Raw genomic sequence first — 15,818 nt, 5'->3', positions numbered from 1 at the left:
GCCCGCCCTCACAGCTGCACTCGTTCACTCGCCCAGCACTGGACTCGCACATCTGCCCTCCTACATACACTGCGGGACACCAACTACTCCCATATCAACTCCACCTGCCCCTGCCCCCTACCCATCCCACCCAAAATACACACCAGCACATATATCTTGGTTCTACACCACCAACAACAGATCAGTTCATTAACACTGAATAATTTGTTATTCATCATTTACACTGATCTGCAGAATGAGAACTCTTCTTATATATATGAAATCTGACCTAAATACCGATTCACAAACTACTATGGGAACCCAAAAACATTTAAAACTATCCCAAAAAACAATTTGAAGGCACCCAAAAGTTTTATGATATGATAACAGGACTCATTATGGGGACTAAAACCTTTTGTAGTGACCTTGAAAATCTTGAAAACCCAGGAACTGCTTGAGAAGCCTAGGATACTTTTTTCAGTGTCCAAAACAATAATGGACTTCATTGAGTGGACTTGATTCCAAGGTTCACACAAATGGCATTTTACTTCAACACAAGTTCATCTCTTACACTTACGGTTAAATTGTTGGTTCCATTTGAATTGATTTACATAAACACCGTTTTTAAATGCAGTTTACTTCATTTGTTTTTGTATAGGTAACATGATTAATAAAAATAATATGTAACACCGCACAGTCAGTCACCAGGGCTGAGGTTCAAACATAGATGCTGATGGTGTAAGGCAATCAAGTGACCCACTGCACCACCACACTGCGGATAACCTGATTAGTGGGATCTGACTTTTTAAGGTAGAACTGCATATAAGCTCCAAATAATGAAATACTTAGTGAATAACAAATGGGTCAGGTTACTCGTTAATTTAAAAACGAGTTTACATATTATGTTAGTTACGAAGGGTTTGGGGAACACTTATTAATTAAAGAACATTCTTGTAAATGAGATAATGAAGTACTTAGCATCACAAACCCACTCCTGTATATTATTAATCCTATTTCTCTCAGTTAATACAAATATACACTGTTGGATTTAGTAAGATATATTTTGGATTGGCTTTTCCTGTAGCTCTTAGATGAGGGGGGTGTGAATGGGGGGGGGGGATTTACATACTTTTGAGACTTGGGAGAAAGTCTTTTAATCCAGCTCATCGTTCTCTTTAGGACTGGTGGTTGATTGATGGAACAACAAAAAAAAGTTTTGCTATAATTACTATTTTGGCATGGATTTGTGACCATAGTGATTCATAAAATAGTTCCTCGTCTCTCTGGAAGGGTTTAGAGATTTAGTTTTGTTTAGTTTCTCCTGGTTCAGAGTTCAAAATCAGAGTTGAGGATTCCAATGACATTTACTCATGAATGTGTTGAGTGTCTGGATTCTGAAGGCAGCCATTTTTTCCCCTCTCTGTCTCGCTGACTCATCCTCGCATGTTCACGTTCATGAAAATTAGTCTGCAGAAAAACATCCTGGCGCGCGGCAGAGTCTGTTGAGCTGATAAGATCTGCGTGAGGATGGAGACGAGGTTAAAGGTCGCTCGCTCGCAGCCATCTCATGTCAATTAACATTAAGATAATTGTAAGTTGTATGGCTGTGGGAGGCCTGGAGTTTGGGTTTTTAATTGTCAGTACGGTGGAGTTCACTCTCTCAACCCTGACAATTAACCCTCTAGTCTCCTCCACAATTTAACACAAAAAATAACTGTTGAAAATACAAGAGCTGTTTTAGAAACTCTGAAACTGATAACCTTTTGCAGAAACCCAGGATCCTTTGCAGGACTTCAGGATCCCAGGAAACTTTTCCAGAACCAAGGAACCTTTCTTGGTAACTCAAGATTTTTTCATGAATCTATAAACATTTTCAGGAACCCAGGAATCTCTTCAAAAGCCCACAAACCTTTTAATAAAACCAGAAAGAATTAGCTTTTTTTTTTAAGAAACCAGGAACCCAGGATCCTTTGCATGACATTAGGGTCCTTCACTGGAACTCCAGTAGCTTTTTTTGGAGCCCAGGAACATTTTCATGAACGCAGAAACCATTATGGCAACTCCGGAGTTTTTGAGGAACCTATAAACATTTTTATGAACCCAGCAACAGTTTTCATAAATCCAGAAGGAACACTTTTAGGAACCCAGGAACTTTACTCAGAACTCAGGAACCTTTCTGGAACCCAGTATGGGACGTCATGAACCTATAAACATTTTCATAATTTCAACATTTTCACATTTGCAGGACATCAGGATCCCAGAACCTGGTAGTATTTCAGGAACCAAGAAACCATGATGAAGAACCTAGGAAATGTTTTTATGAAACATGAAACATTTTGAGTTCAAAAAGGCCAGGAAGTTTTTCATGAACGCATTACAGGAGCCTTTCTTTTTGGAAAGTAAACCTTGAAAGGACATCAGGGCCCTTCACTGGAACCCAGAAACCTTTCCCAGTCCCCAGGAACATTTCCCAGAACCCATAAACCATTATGGGAACTCATGAAATTTTGCAGAAAGCTATTAATGCTTTCAAGAACCCAGGAAAACTTTTATAAATCCAGGAAGTAAAGGAATAAATGAATGCTTTCATGAACCCATGAAACCTTAGTGGGATTTCAGGATCCTTTACAAGAACCAAGAAACCTTTCCCAGAGCCAAGGAACATTTTCAAATACCAAGGAACTATTATGTCAAACCAAGAACAATTAAGTAATTAAGCTTCTTTTTTCATTGACAATTTAAGAGAAAGAAGATTAATTACTTAATTGTTCTTGGTTTGACATAATAGTCAAACCAAGAACCAATTAAACTTCTTTTTTATTCACAATTTAAGAGAAAGAAGATTAATATTTCCAAATTTATTTAAAGTCTTTATTCTTTTATAATATTAATAAACCAATAGGAATAAACTCAATAAGAAACATGGCATCTGATTTGAGAACTGTCATTTTCTCTAGTTCTGCTGATGTTCTCTGTGTTTTCCGAGCATTTAGGCTCCATTAACTCCTGTCTCCCCATTACAGAGGTTAAAGGTCACTTGTATAGCAGAGAGCTGTCATGCTCCATTAATCAGCACACTGACAGAAAAGCAGTGAGTTCAGACGCTAACCCTCTCTTTCACTAGCGAAACGAGCCGCCGCTGTGTCCAATCCATTCTCAAGTTACTCATTTATGGTAAAAAAAAAAACTTAATCCATAAATGCTTTACTTACTGTGCAGCCATGAATGGTATACAAATAATTACAATGAACAAATTAATATTGAGATCCTCAAACCAGTTACACACAGGGAATAAAAAGGTTGTGTTTTTGCTTACAATCTGGTATTAAAGGACTTTTTTTCCATACCAAAATACTGTTTATTATCACCAAATTTTCCAAGTGTGTACGATAAGGGGTTCACTGGCATGTCCTTCAAGGGGGAAGCTTTAAAGGTTCTTTTGTTGAACCAAAGAACATTTGGAGATGGTTGCTTGAGGGGAAAAAAAACCTTGAGGAACCCTTTTTATGAGTACAGTGTTTGTCCGTTTGGGGGGACTATGTAGAGGACTATGTAGAGGACTACATAAAGTTTCTATGTAGAACTCTAAAAAAGTGTTTTTCATATTTGAAAGGTGTGGATCCTTAAGGAACTCTTGAAGAACCTTTTTATGAGTGTGTGCATTAACTGGGTAAGTGTGCAGTGCAAACTCCAAATTCTTGCTTATTATTTTCTTCTTAACACCTACAACCTGTCAAAATTTAACATTTAGCTAAACCTGGCATATTCAAGGCTTTGTTGAAGGGTTCTACGTGGAACCCTTTCTGATAGGGAAACACTCTGTTGTATGGTTCCCCAAGAGGGACTAAAGAGCCTAGCTAAAGTCTAAAGACTAAAGACTAAGACTAACTAAGACTAAAGACTAACTAAACTAACTAAAGAGCCTTTAAAGTTTCTGTGTAGAATCCTACACCAAATTAATTTTTCCTATAAGAAGTAGAATCCTTATTTGGAAACTCTTAATTATTCAATGAATGCTAGAAGTACACTTGAAGAACCCTTCTGTAAGAGTGTATGTACAGTATTATCTGGGTGTACAGTACAAAAAGTGTGCCATTCACTATTTTCTTCTTAGTATCTAGAGCATGTCACAAGCATTCTATTATAGTTCTACATAGAACCTTTAAGGGGAGAGAGTGGAACCAAAAGAATGCTTGTCTAAACTGTCTAACTAACTATTTTTTCGGTGTGTTTTCCCAGATTATGTTTCCATCATCTTTCCTAATGCTGACATTATCACTGTGCTCCTTTTGGAGAACCCGAATCCTACATGTTATTTATTATTGAACTTTTCAGTATTTGTCAGTTCTTCTTCATATAAAATGTGATATAAGATTGTTTGAAGATAGCCGAAGATAATTTGTTTTCCAGATGTCTAACAGCGTGGATGTGTCATTGACAGACGTGTAGCGTCTTGCCATTTCACCCGTTTGATGCTATGCCGAGGAGCAGGGTGGTATTCTGATAAAGTGATTACGTGTGTGTGTGTGTGTGTGTGTGTGTGTGTGTGTGTGTGTGTGTGTGTGTGTGTGTGCATGTGTGTGTGTGAGTGTGTGAGTGATAAGACCAGGTTCTTCCGTGTTGGTGTGTTTTGCTAAAGCTATGTTAGCTAACCGGCCTGACCGGCAGTGCCGCTCTGCTGCTGTCTAGACGTTAAATCCTGCATGAGGGCAAAAACATCCGATCATTCACAAAAAAACTACAAGAAGATCCACACACACAGCAGGTGGAGATCCGAGATCCAAACACAGCGTGTGCACATGTGTGTGTGTGTGTGTGTGTCTGTGTGTGTGTGATTCTTAAATTAAAAAAAGATTTGGCACTGTTGAATAAAACTTTTACATGAGTTTATACAAGTTGTTATTATATACTAGACAAAAGTCCAGAGCATCCAGTTTTTCTGGAGGAAAGAAAATTATATTATTCTAAATTAAACATATACTAAACAATCTAGGTATTATATTAAATAATTAACAACATGTTTTGATAATTTCCTCTCACTTTTGCAAATTTTTTCCTCTGCTGTTAACAAAGACATTTCCTCAAATTGGATTTATGAGCCATCACTTGTAATAATTACTGATAACAAACAAACAATTAATAAAATAATATAATAAAATAATTTTACAGTTATAATATCAAATTAAACAAATAAACAAGCCAAAAGCAAATACTGAAGTCTAATTTATTCTTTTTCCCCCAAGAACATATCAACAAGAAATACAAACCTTGGTTTCTGCATTTTAATATTACCTTATAAATATCTCTGCATGTATATTTGTTTATTCATATTTGACTGAACTCATTGCCTCTGTAGGTCAGTAGGTTTTGAGTCCTGAGGTTAAAGTGTATAATTTCAGCTTATTATCTTCTATATTAAATAAGTCATGTAGGTGTTTCTCTGTTAGCTTCCTGTTCCACCGTGATGCTCATCTTCATAACCTTGTCTTGACCCACCCTCATCATTAAACTGCATAATAAATGGGTTACATAATCATTGATGGGCAGCACTAAGTTCTCACAGGAAATCTTAAATAATAAAAAAAAAATTTCAACGTTCGTTGGAGTAACTATGGTAACGTTTAATGCAGCCATAAAAACATTTTTTCAGCAACTAAGACTACAGGTTTTTAATGATTTATTATTATTATTATTATTATTATTATTATTATTATTATTATTATTATTATTATTATTAATGCATCCATCCATCCATACCGCTTATCCTACACAGAGTCGTGAGGAGCCTGGAGCCTATCCCCGGGAACTCTGGGCACAAGGCAGGGGATACCCTGGAGGGAGTGCCAACCCATCACAGGGCACAATTCCATACACAATCACACATTCGCACACTACAGACAATTTGGAAATGCAATTCCATCTATAGTGCATGCCTTTGGACTGGGGAAGAAACTGGAAGAAGCCCCTGAAGAACGGGGAGAACATGCAAACTCTGGAGGCAAGAGGCAAACACTAAGCCACTAAGCTACCGTGATTATTATTTTTCTTATTCTTATTTTTAATCTTTTTCTTCTTCTTCTTCTTCTTCTTCATATTTTTACTACTACTACTACTGTTACTATTACTGATCATTTCAAATCCCTGCAATCAGTTATCACCCACAGATAACTGGGAGAGTGTGAGGACATGTTAAGTTTCTTAAAAAGATGAAAACTAAACCAGTTTCTCACTAAAACTGAGCAATGAGCAGAGAGTTACTCTAACATTGCCGATTTGGCAGCTGTCTGCATATCATCACCTATGGAACAAACCAATACACATTTACATCCCTGTAGAGGATAATGAGTACAAAGAAGAAAATAAATCAATAAATCAATTAGCGTTGTATCCTGATCAGGGTGCTGGTGGATCCTGATCCAATTCCAGGAACCCTGACTTTGATGGGACAGAAACACACTCTGGATAAGACTCCAGTCATATTGGACCCAGTCTTGCTCAAGGGTCTCTGCTCACTAACACAGAACTCAAACATGGTGTCTTCAGCTATCCTCAAGCTTTTTCTACTCCTAATGTTTGAGCTTGGCTAATTCCTGCCCACCAGCCAACATACTTCGAGAAAAGCACTATTTGCCCTCTTTCACATACACAAGATCATAGATGCCTCCCAGATTATTTCTTTACATTTAAAGAGTTTTCCCCATCTTATTTCTTCACTCTTTCTCAAATATTACTATTTGGTGCTTTAAACAACACTGAAATTGCATTTCTTTAATTTGATGTCTATGTGACATCATTGTTTTATTTTTTATTTTAATAAAATTATAATTAGGATTATTTTTACCAAAATGTTGCCCCAATTAAAAGTTTACTTAGCTACTTTAACACAACTTTTTTTAAAAAAAAAATAAAAAAACAAACAAACAAACAAACAAACAAAAAAACAGACACTCTGCTCTGCCATTTTATTTATGCAGTGAAATAAACCAGCATGTTATTTTGTATATGAATGTTATAAATTATCCATATTCATGGATGATGAAGAACGTAGGTTTTGCTCGTTGCTCAGCTGAGTGGAAAATGTTACTGGTGTTGCGTGTGCAGTGAAGTCATGTGGAGGTAAAGCCATGTGTTTGGTCTCGTTCCTCAGTGATTTATCCATTAGGAGGAATTCGCTGTTGACTCTGGCGTTCCTTATCAGGGCTTAGGTGCTGTTTGATGGTGATTTTTCACCTGATTGCGCAAAGGGATCGTATTTCCCCAGCTTTTAAACTGTTTGCCTGCCTTAACATCACATTAACACTCTCTATCACACACACACACACACACACACACACACACACACACACACACACACACACACACACTAGGTTGTGCTCCTAGTTGGTTTGAATTACAATGCAATATTTACTCCATGTGTGTGTGTGCGTGTGTGTGTGTGTGTGTGTGTGTCTGTGTGTGTGTCTCGGTGTGTGTCTCTTTGTGTGTTTGTGTGTGTCTCTGTGTGTGTCTCTGTGTGTGTGTGCACCTGTATGTGTGTGTTTAAGATCTACACAAACACTCTGAACTTGATTTAAATGGCACATGACTGCTATCTTACATACAAGTACATATACTTAAAAGCAAGCATAATTCAGTCTTAAGTGTGAAAGCAACTTTACACATGCAGATTTAGTGTACACTGACAAACTGGTGTCTAAAAGATTCTATTACTTGTTAGCTACATTAGTTTCACTGCCGAGGTGCAGAACTAAAAAAAAGTTCTTACGCCGAACACACCTCAGCTAATCGATGTGTTTGGGGTCACACATACATTGAGTCACTGGGGGGGGGCTAAATTGCTACCACTTTAGCAATATACACTAAATCTGCATGTGTAATGCTGCTTTCACACTTAAAGCTTAATTATACTTGCTTTTAACTACGCATACATATACGTAAGACGGCTGCTGTGTGCAGTCGTTTTGAGTGCTGCTTGTGCACGTACTCAGAAATTACCTCTATGTAGCCACTTGGTGCAATACCAACGTACACGGTAGGGGACAGTATAGCATCATGTGTGCACAACTGAATAAATAAACTAATGTTACGTTCAAACTGCATACTCACATACTATTCCAGACTGTTATTGTGTACTAACACTAACCAGTTTTCCGATTACAACTGAATTTTTAAAACCTCTCATGTCGCGTTCAAATCTACTGAAACGTCTGTTTAACGTACTAGTGTTCTGGATTGTCTAGATGATTTAATACATTTAAATATATAACATCCAATTTTTTTATTTGAGACGTAGCTCATGACAACAATCACGACGACGGCAAATAGTTTAAAGAGAGACAGAGCTCGTCAGTGTGTTTAACATCACTCTACATAAAATAGCTAAGCATTTTCCAGTTCGACTTGGAAACCTGAGTGACAGGGATGTTTTTTCTCTGACATGCCATCTAGTGAATGTCACTTTTAATCTTCCAGATGTACTTAAGGTATGCAGTGAGTGTGTGATCAATGCTGTTCAAATTTTAGTTGCTTGTAGACATGCGCGTACATTCATGCATTAAGTATAAAGAGGCCTTTACCAGGGTTTTTTCTTCTTCTTCATTAAAATCGCTAATTGCATTGCCTTTTGTGTTGTTTTTGCAGAAAAGAACCTGTAACCATAACAACGCTCTTACCAGTGCTAGCTAGTATCATCAAATTAGCTACCAGTGTTACCAAAAAAAACATCATTAGGTAGCACTTTTATAAATCAGGTGCTTCCTGTGGGAATACATCTAATACATGCAACATGCACCTCAAACAGATTTATTGATGCAGTTTCTGACTGAATGCTATAAATCTGGACAGAAACAACATCAGAGACATAAAAATGAACATAGCGTAATTACTATAACAAAATTTCAGGGGGAATGGCCTAAAATCTGAAGATGGGTTTTGTACTGTATTTGAAGTGATTCAGATATTTTCGATTTAATAATACAGATGTTCGCATGAGGTTAAACTTGCAGCTGTAAAGCTGCATTCACGCCACATCGTAATTACAATAATTATGAGATTCCAACTCGTAAAAAGTGTTCACGTCACCCTAGAACTGAGAGCTCCAACTTGTATCAACTGACCACAGCATGGTCATGCGGAAACACTAAATTGGCGGCGGCTTCAGCAGTAAAATATGGTTAAGTAGTTATCTTGTAATATTTCTGTGTAATAATTAATATAACTGACTATTATTAATGTCTTAATAATGCAAGCTTAATGTGAAAATAAACGAAAGACATACAATACAGTTTATTGTAATATTGCAGTTGTCAACAACATCATCTCACACTGATTCATTTAATTCCGTGTCTGAGGACGTGAGCAGGTCCGAGTAGTAATTCCGACACAGCCTATGCCTCCATTACTTGTTAACAACATTAGCCTCATAGCTCCAGTGCAAAACTGACTAAACAAACTAATTAAACATACAATGGATGTATTTGTTTTCTGGGGTTGGTTTTGACTGAACTATTGCATTAAGGTTGTTCGTTATTGATCAGAAGCTTGTGGGTTCAAATCCCTGAAATGGAAAGGCTGATCTCTGTAATTGGTCAGGATTTTATGTCAAGCTTAAAAATTCTAACAATTGAGTGTAAATGTTGCTATGAACTCAGTGTCTCTGAAACCGAAAGCTGTGTTTCAGTACATGTCAATCCTGTCCCTTATGAATCCTTATGTTATGAACCATGATACAACAATATTTCTAGACAAATGCAAATAATTGTTTCAGAGATATTCTTGTTCTCATTTTGTAGTTACATTTTCTGCTGAGTCGTCCTGTACTAGTCTTATTCACAACAGAAAAAAAGGCCTCTCGATGAACTCTGCTGTTCTCCATATTGAGCTAGCTAGCTAAGCTACTGCATATGGAGTATCCTGAACACTATGGCTGTTGTGTAAATCAGTCAAGAACTTAAAAGTGACATCAGTCTGACTTCCTGTTTCAAAAGGAAATACATCAGAATACAGAATCAAATGAAGTTATTTCATGAGAACTTTAAAAAAAAAAAAAGACTGAATTTCCAGTATTTGTATGTCGTTGACCTCACAAAGACTACATGGATGTTGTCACAGCTGTGTAATTAAAGTGAGCACCAGTTAAGACGCCTGAATTATTTGAAAAGGATAAATTAATGTCTCTAAATATAAAGTTTGTGAATCGTTAAGCACTTGTAAATATCACTGGGGAAATCCGGTTAGAGTAATCCACAGCATGGCCAATGAGGAGCTTCATTACAGACGATTTTATTCCACGCACTGTAATGTGTGTGTATGTGTGTGTGTGTGTGTGTGTGTGTGTGTGTGTGTGTGTGTGTGTGTGTGTGTGTGTGTGTGTGTGTGTGTGTGTGTGTATTAGGGCAAGTGGGGGAATAATGAGTGCAATTTATGCTAATTAGCATGACGGTTTATATTCCAGTCAAAGTGACATCATTAAGAAAGCTGTAATCCTGCGAAAGAAATTTTTTTTTTAGTAAATAAATAAACAGACAGACAGACAGACAGATAGATCTGATAGATAGATAGGTACCTAACTGTGGATCTGTAAAGTGGTTAAATTCATGAAATGTGCCAGATGATCAGTTGGGAAAAGAATATAAAAGAATTTAAAAAATATAAATAAATTAACAGATAAAAAATCTGCAGTAATAGCGAGACAGAAATGCTTTGCCTGAACGCTGACACTTGCTACGAAAAATGGAAGAACTGGGTTTCATTTCAGAGGTGTGTGTGTGTGTGTGTGTGTGTGTGTGTGTGTGTGTGTGTGTGTGTGTGTGTGTGTGTGTCTCGGCCCAGGCCTTGTTTGAGGAAAGATTATCTTGACAAATTGGATAAACATCTTCTGCGTGACAGGCTGCTGATGGAGAGTAGGCTGTGTGCGTGCACACCTGGTGAAGGTTTGCTCAGTGTGAGGTGTGTGAGGTGTGTGTGTGTGTGTGTGTGTGTGTGTGTGTGTGTGTGTGTGTGTGTGCGTGTGTGCGCACGCACTGCTTAAAAGCTCCTGCTCTACTTGCCATGGTCGAATGTTTGTCTCGGACAGGTAAGAACAGGCACGAGGGACACGGCTTTCCAAAACACAGCAAACACCGACATCCAGGTGGGCTAGAAGAGAGAGAGAGAGAGAGAGAGAGAGAGAGAGAGAGAGAGAGAGAGAGAGAGAGAGAGAAAGACAGAGAGAGAGAGGCAGAAAGATAGACAGAGAGAGAAAGAGATACAGGCAGGCAGACAGACAGAGAGACAGACAGAGGTAGGCTGGTTGTTGAAGCCTGGAGCTGTAGTTATGGAGGGACTGTAAGAGATCCACCTTCCCCTTTTGCCCTACATCTCTCTGTCTCATTTGTCCTCTGTATTCGTCTGTCTCTCCTCCCCTACACTCATCTGTCTCTCCTTCCCTCCACTCGTCTGTCTCTCCATCCCTCCACTTGTGCGTGTCTCCGCCTCCTCCCTCCATGTGTTTTCTCGGTTTCCACACCCATCCGTCAGTGCAGGTAAACAAGCTGAGGCTGAAACCTTATCGCGCCTGAAAATCAGTAACTGAGTAAGAAAAAAAAGAAAAAGAGATCACAGAACATGACAAGCTCAACAACAACAACAACAACAACAATAACAATAATACTAATAATAATAATGAAAAACAGAATTGGATGAACATTTCAATTGAATTAAACATTTTAACAACCTCCCAACTGGGTAATGATACAAATTCCACTAAGAGAAAAAATTGGTTGACTATTATTCACCAGTTTCTCCCCAAATTATAAACAAAGAAAAAAGAATCAAGCAATAATGCTGATTAATTTTCTGTAAAAGCAGCTCTGACAGTAGTGCAGCTGCAAATCACAGGTTTATATTAATACACTCATTCTAACATGTTATCGTTTCTATAGTAACAGCTCATTCACAGGGGCTTGCATGACACTCCACATGAACAGATTTTTAAAACATCGTTGATGTGAATATTTCTGTATGGAAAGATGTGTTTACTGAATGTCTATGGAAGGAGTCTCCAGTTTCAACACTTTGTAACAGTCAGTATGTTTACATGGACAACAATAATCCGATATGAACCCTGATTAAGAAACTAGCATGTAAACAGTGATTATTGCCTACTTTAATCTGACTAAAATCATACTCGAAGTAAACACAAATTGAATTAAGACATATGGAGTATTCTTGTTTTAGTCGCATTATTGAGGTGTATTACAGACATATACACACCTTAATCACACTATTAGCGTTGTGTGCGAGTTTTCACCACATTTTGCAACAGGACACGTACGCACACACACGGCAGTGCTCAAGCATTTGACGGCAAACAAGAGAGTACGGCTGCATCCGAAACCGTGTACTTACCTACTATATAGTAGGAGAAATACATGTATCTCAGCTACTATATAGTAGATAAGTGCGTGGTTTTGAACGCAGTCCACGGCTTCAAGCAGTCGTCCATTTGCACGTATAGCATGACTAATAATCAACTTCACTTGAAGCTTTCATAAAATTAAAATTGAAACAGCCAAAACTGCATACGGTCCCATAACGAAGACGAACTGTATGTTGATACGTGAAATTCTGGAGGGACGTCGGACGGTGTGGCGTGGGGGCGTAATGACGTGTGCCGTTAATCCATCTATGTTCTATATACCATGTAAAACCTGAACATGAAAGGAGTATTCTAAAAGCGACTCATGTAAACACCTTAATCGCAATATTGTCTTATTCAGAATAAGGTCAATAATTAGATTACTGCTGTCCATGTAAACGTAGTCACTCAGAGGTAAAGCTGTAACTTTTTCAGACATCTTCAAGAGAGAGGTTTACGCTTGAGGTTTTTCAGTAACAGAAAACAACAAGCTTTGTGTGTGTGTGTGTGTGTGTGTGTGTGTGTGTGTGTGTGTGTGTGTGTGTGTGTGTGTGTGTTTTTGTTTTTGTTTTTTTGCTTATAATCTTCAAGAAAAAAGAGAGGCTGGTGAGGGAACAACTGTTTATCACTGCTGTACCGTAAGTGAGAACTTGTTGTATGATGTTATGATATGTTGGTAAATTGCTGTGGTATAAAAGATATTAAACACTTGGAGTTGTGCTGTTATAGGAACTCCATCACGCCACTCAATGACACACCAGTCACTCACTGTTTTATTCATTAGTTGTATATGAATGAAAAGATGAAAGACCGGGGGGGGGGGGGGGGGGGGGGGTGATGAGTGTGATAATGAGACAGCAGTGATGGAGGTGAGCCGGTGTCCTGAGGGAAATCATGTCCCATATGATTGATCATGAGCAGAGCTGAAGGGCCTCTCACTCAGATCACCTTTCTCACTCAGCAACATGCAGCTAGATTCTGTTACCTGTTACCTGTTCCCTCTCTCTCTCTCTCTCTCTCTCTCTCTCTCTCTCTCTCTCTCTCTATGTGTGTGTCTATATCTCCCTCCCTCTGTTATTCTTTATCTGTCTCTCGGTCTCTGTGTCTTCGTCTCTCTGTCTCTCCATCTTTCTTTATCTCTCACTTTTTCTACCTCTCTCTCTCTTTGTCTCTCACTTTGTCATTCTCTCTCTCTCTCTGTCAGAAATGAAGAATCATAGTTTTCTTTCCAGTGTCTCTACTTAGAGCATTTAGATGCTGATTTTCTTAATAAACTTCTTAACTGACTTTACCGTGTTTACTGTTTAAGCTATGTGAAAAAGGTCACACTGAGAAGCGGTGTTTTATTAACTTCTGCTGCTATATTTCAAATATTACTTGCCAACTCTTGTTCTAATACATCATTGTTTCTATAGTAACTCATTCACAGGGACTTTTACAGCAGACGCTCCACATAAATGGATTAAAAAATCTTTGATTGTCTGTAAGGAGAAATGTGTTTATATAACCTTTATGGGAGGAGTCTCAAGTGTCAGTACTTTGTAACAGTCAGAGGTAAAGCTGTAACTTTGCGTCTTTAGCACATAGATTTTTTTTGTCTTATTAACTTCAAGAAAGAGAAAAAAAGAGACTGTGAAGTGAAACGATCACATGAAACATGAAATAAACAGCATTAGCCAGCTACATATACTGAATAAAATGTAAAAAATATTTCTTTAAAAGTTCTAAAAGTAGCATTAAAAAATATATGTCTGGAATGCCAAAAAAGAAGAGAAAAATTAAGTTTATAATTATATTTGTGGATATATTTCAGTCATACAAACATGTTGCTTGTTTTGCCGTTCAGTTCTCGATTACGTTTTCCTCATCCGGCTCTTAATAACAAGTATTCGTTTTATTTTCACCTGTACAATAAAACAAAGCTGGGCTTCATGGTCGTAACGTTCCTGGGTGGTTCATTCGGTCGCTCGGGTTTGGGCCCGGCTCAGATTGCTTGTTCTCCATTCACTCTGTTTGTGTGGCGCGCCAGAAGGCAAACAGCGCTACGAGCTCCAGATATCATCACTGGACGACTGAGTTTCCTGTGACGTGTTAGTGAAACTGCAGAGCCTACGGGCACGATGACAACAAAACCCTTATCACCTTTCTGACACAAAAACACTCCTCCAAAACCCTAATCACATTCAGGCGCTCCTTTCAACCTGCCATTTACCCGTCGTTTATCAATAAATCTAGGTATGTGATGATGTTTTTGGCAGGTAATGACCTAGAGACAAATATAAAATAGAGCACTCTATAGCATTATCATATGAAACTGGTAAAGAACATAAGACCTGAAAATACCCAATAAATCACCTCTTACAGTATATTTAATTTAAACAATTATGAACACAAAATAAAAGAAGGAATGAGTAGCTACTTTATTACATTTACCACATTCAAAAAGTGTTGTTGTTTAGTTATTAATTAAATCAATAAAGTAAGGCTTGCTAAAACATAGTGTGTAAACAAATGAACATCTTTTTTACAATATTTCCTAAGAAAGTTATAGCATCATATAAAGATTTTAAAAGATTATAAAAAGATTTTTATTCAAATTTTATCAGCCTTTTGTTGCATATTTACAGAAAGTTTGATCCCTTGTAATTATTATTTTTATTATTATTATTATTATTAGTAGTAGTAGTAGTAGTAGTAGTAGTAGTAGTAGTAGTATGAGAAAACGTGTGCTGTGCATTTTTACAGGATACTTTTTTCTTTTTAGTCTTTCACTTTTAGTATTTTTGGTACAATGAGGTGACTTTATTTTGCTTTTCATTGTGTTTTTCACATAATACATCATATAACACATTGCTCTGACTTTTTGGTCACTGTATGTTCATCATGCTTGAGTTTTTATTTCAGTTTACTTCAGTTTTTACTGAAGCTGAACAAAGAGATCATCAATTTATGCTAATGACAAAACAAGTCATAGCAAGAGATTTTTCAAAAATCTGTTTTAAAATCCAATTTTTTAAAGGTGAAAATCCATATGTTTGGAAAATAGGCTAAAATTGTGAGCTAGCAATTATACTTGTGTTCCTATTAATAATTTTAAAAAAGGACTAGACAAGCCTAGATTTGCCAAACTGCCCTCATTTGTCATACAAGTGTCAATGGCATTTCAGCAATGACAAAGCAATCATTTATGTACGTTCTAATATATATATATATATACATATATATATATATATATATATATATATATATATATATATATATATATATATTCTTATTAGAAGACCTTAATACATTACTTTGAATTTTGGGCTGTCGGTTAGACAGCTAGCTAACTAAGCACGGAACACATATTCATGAAAAAAAACAAAAAACAACACATAACAGTCAAGATAAATAAGTGTATGTAGCCACAAATGCATTTATGCCTCTGTACATCCTCACA

This window comes from Ictalurus punctatus, chromosome 10 (assembly GCF_001660625.3).
Source record: "Ictalurus punctatus breed USDA103 chromosome 10, Coco_2.0, whole genome shotgun sequence".
NCBI lineage: Eukaryota > Metazoa > Chordata > Actinopteri > Siluriformes > Ictaluridae > Ictalurus > Ictalurus punctatus.
Note: the sequence above shows the minus strand (reverse complement) of the source record.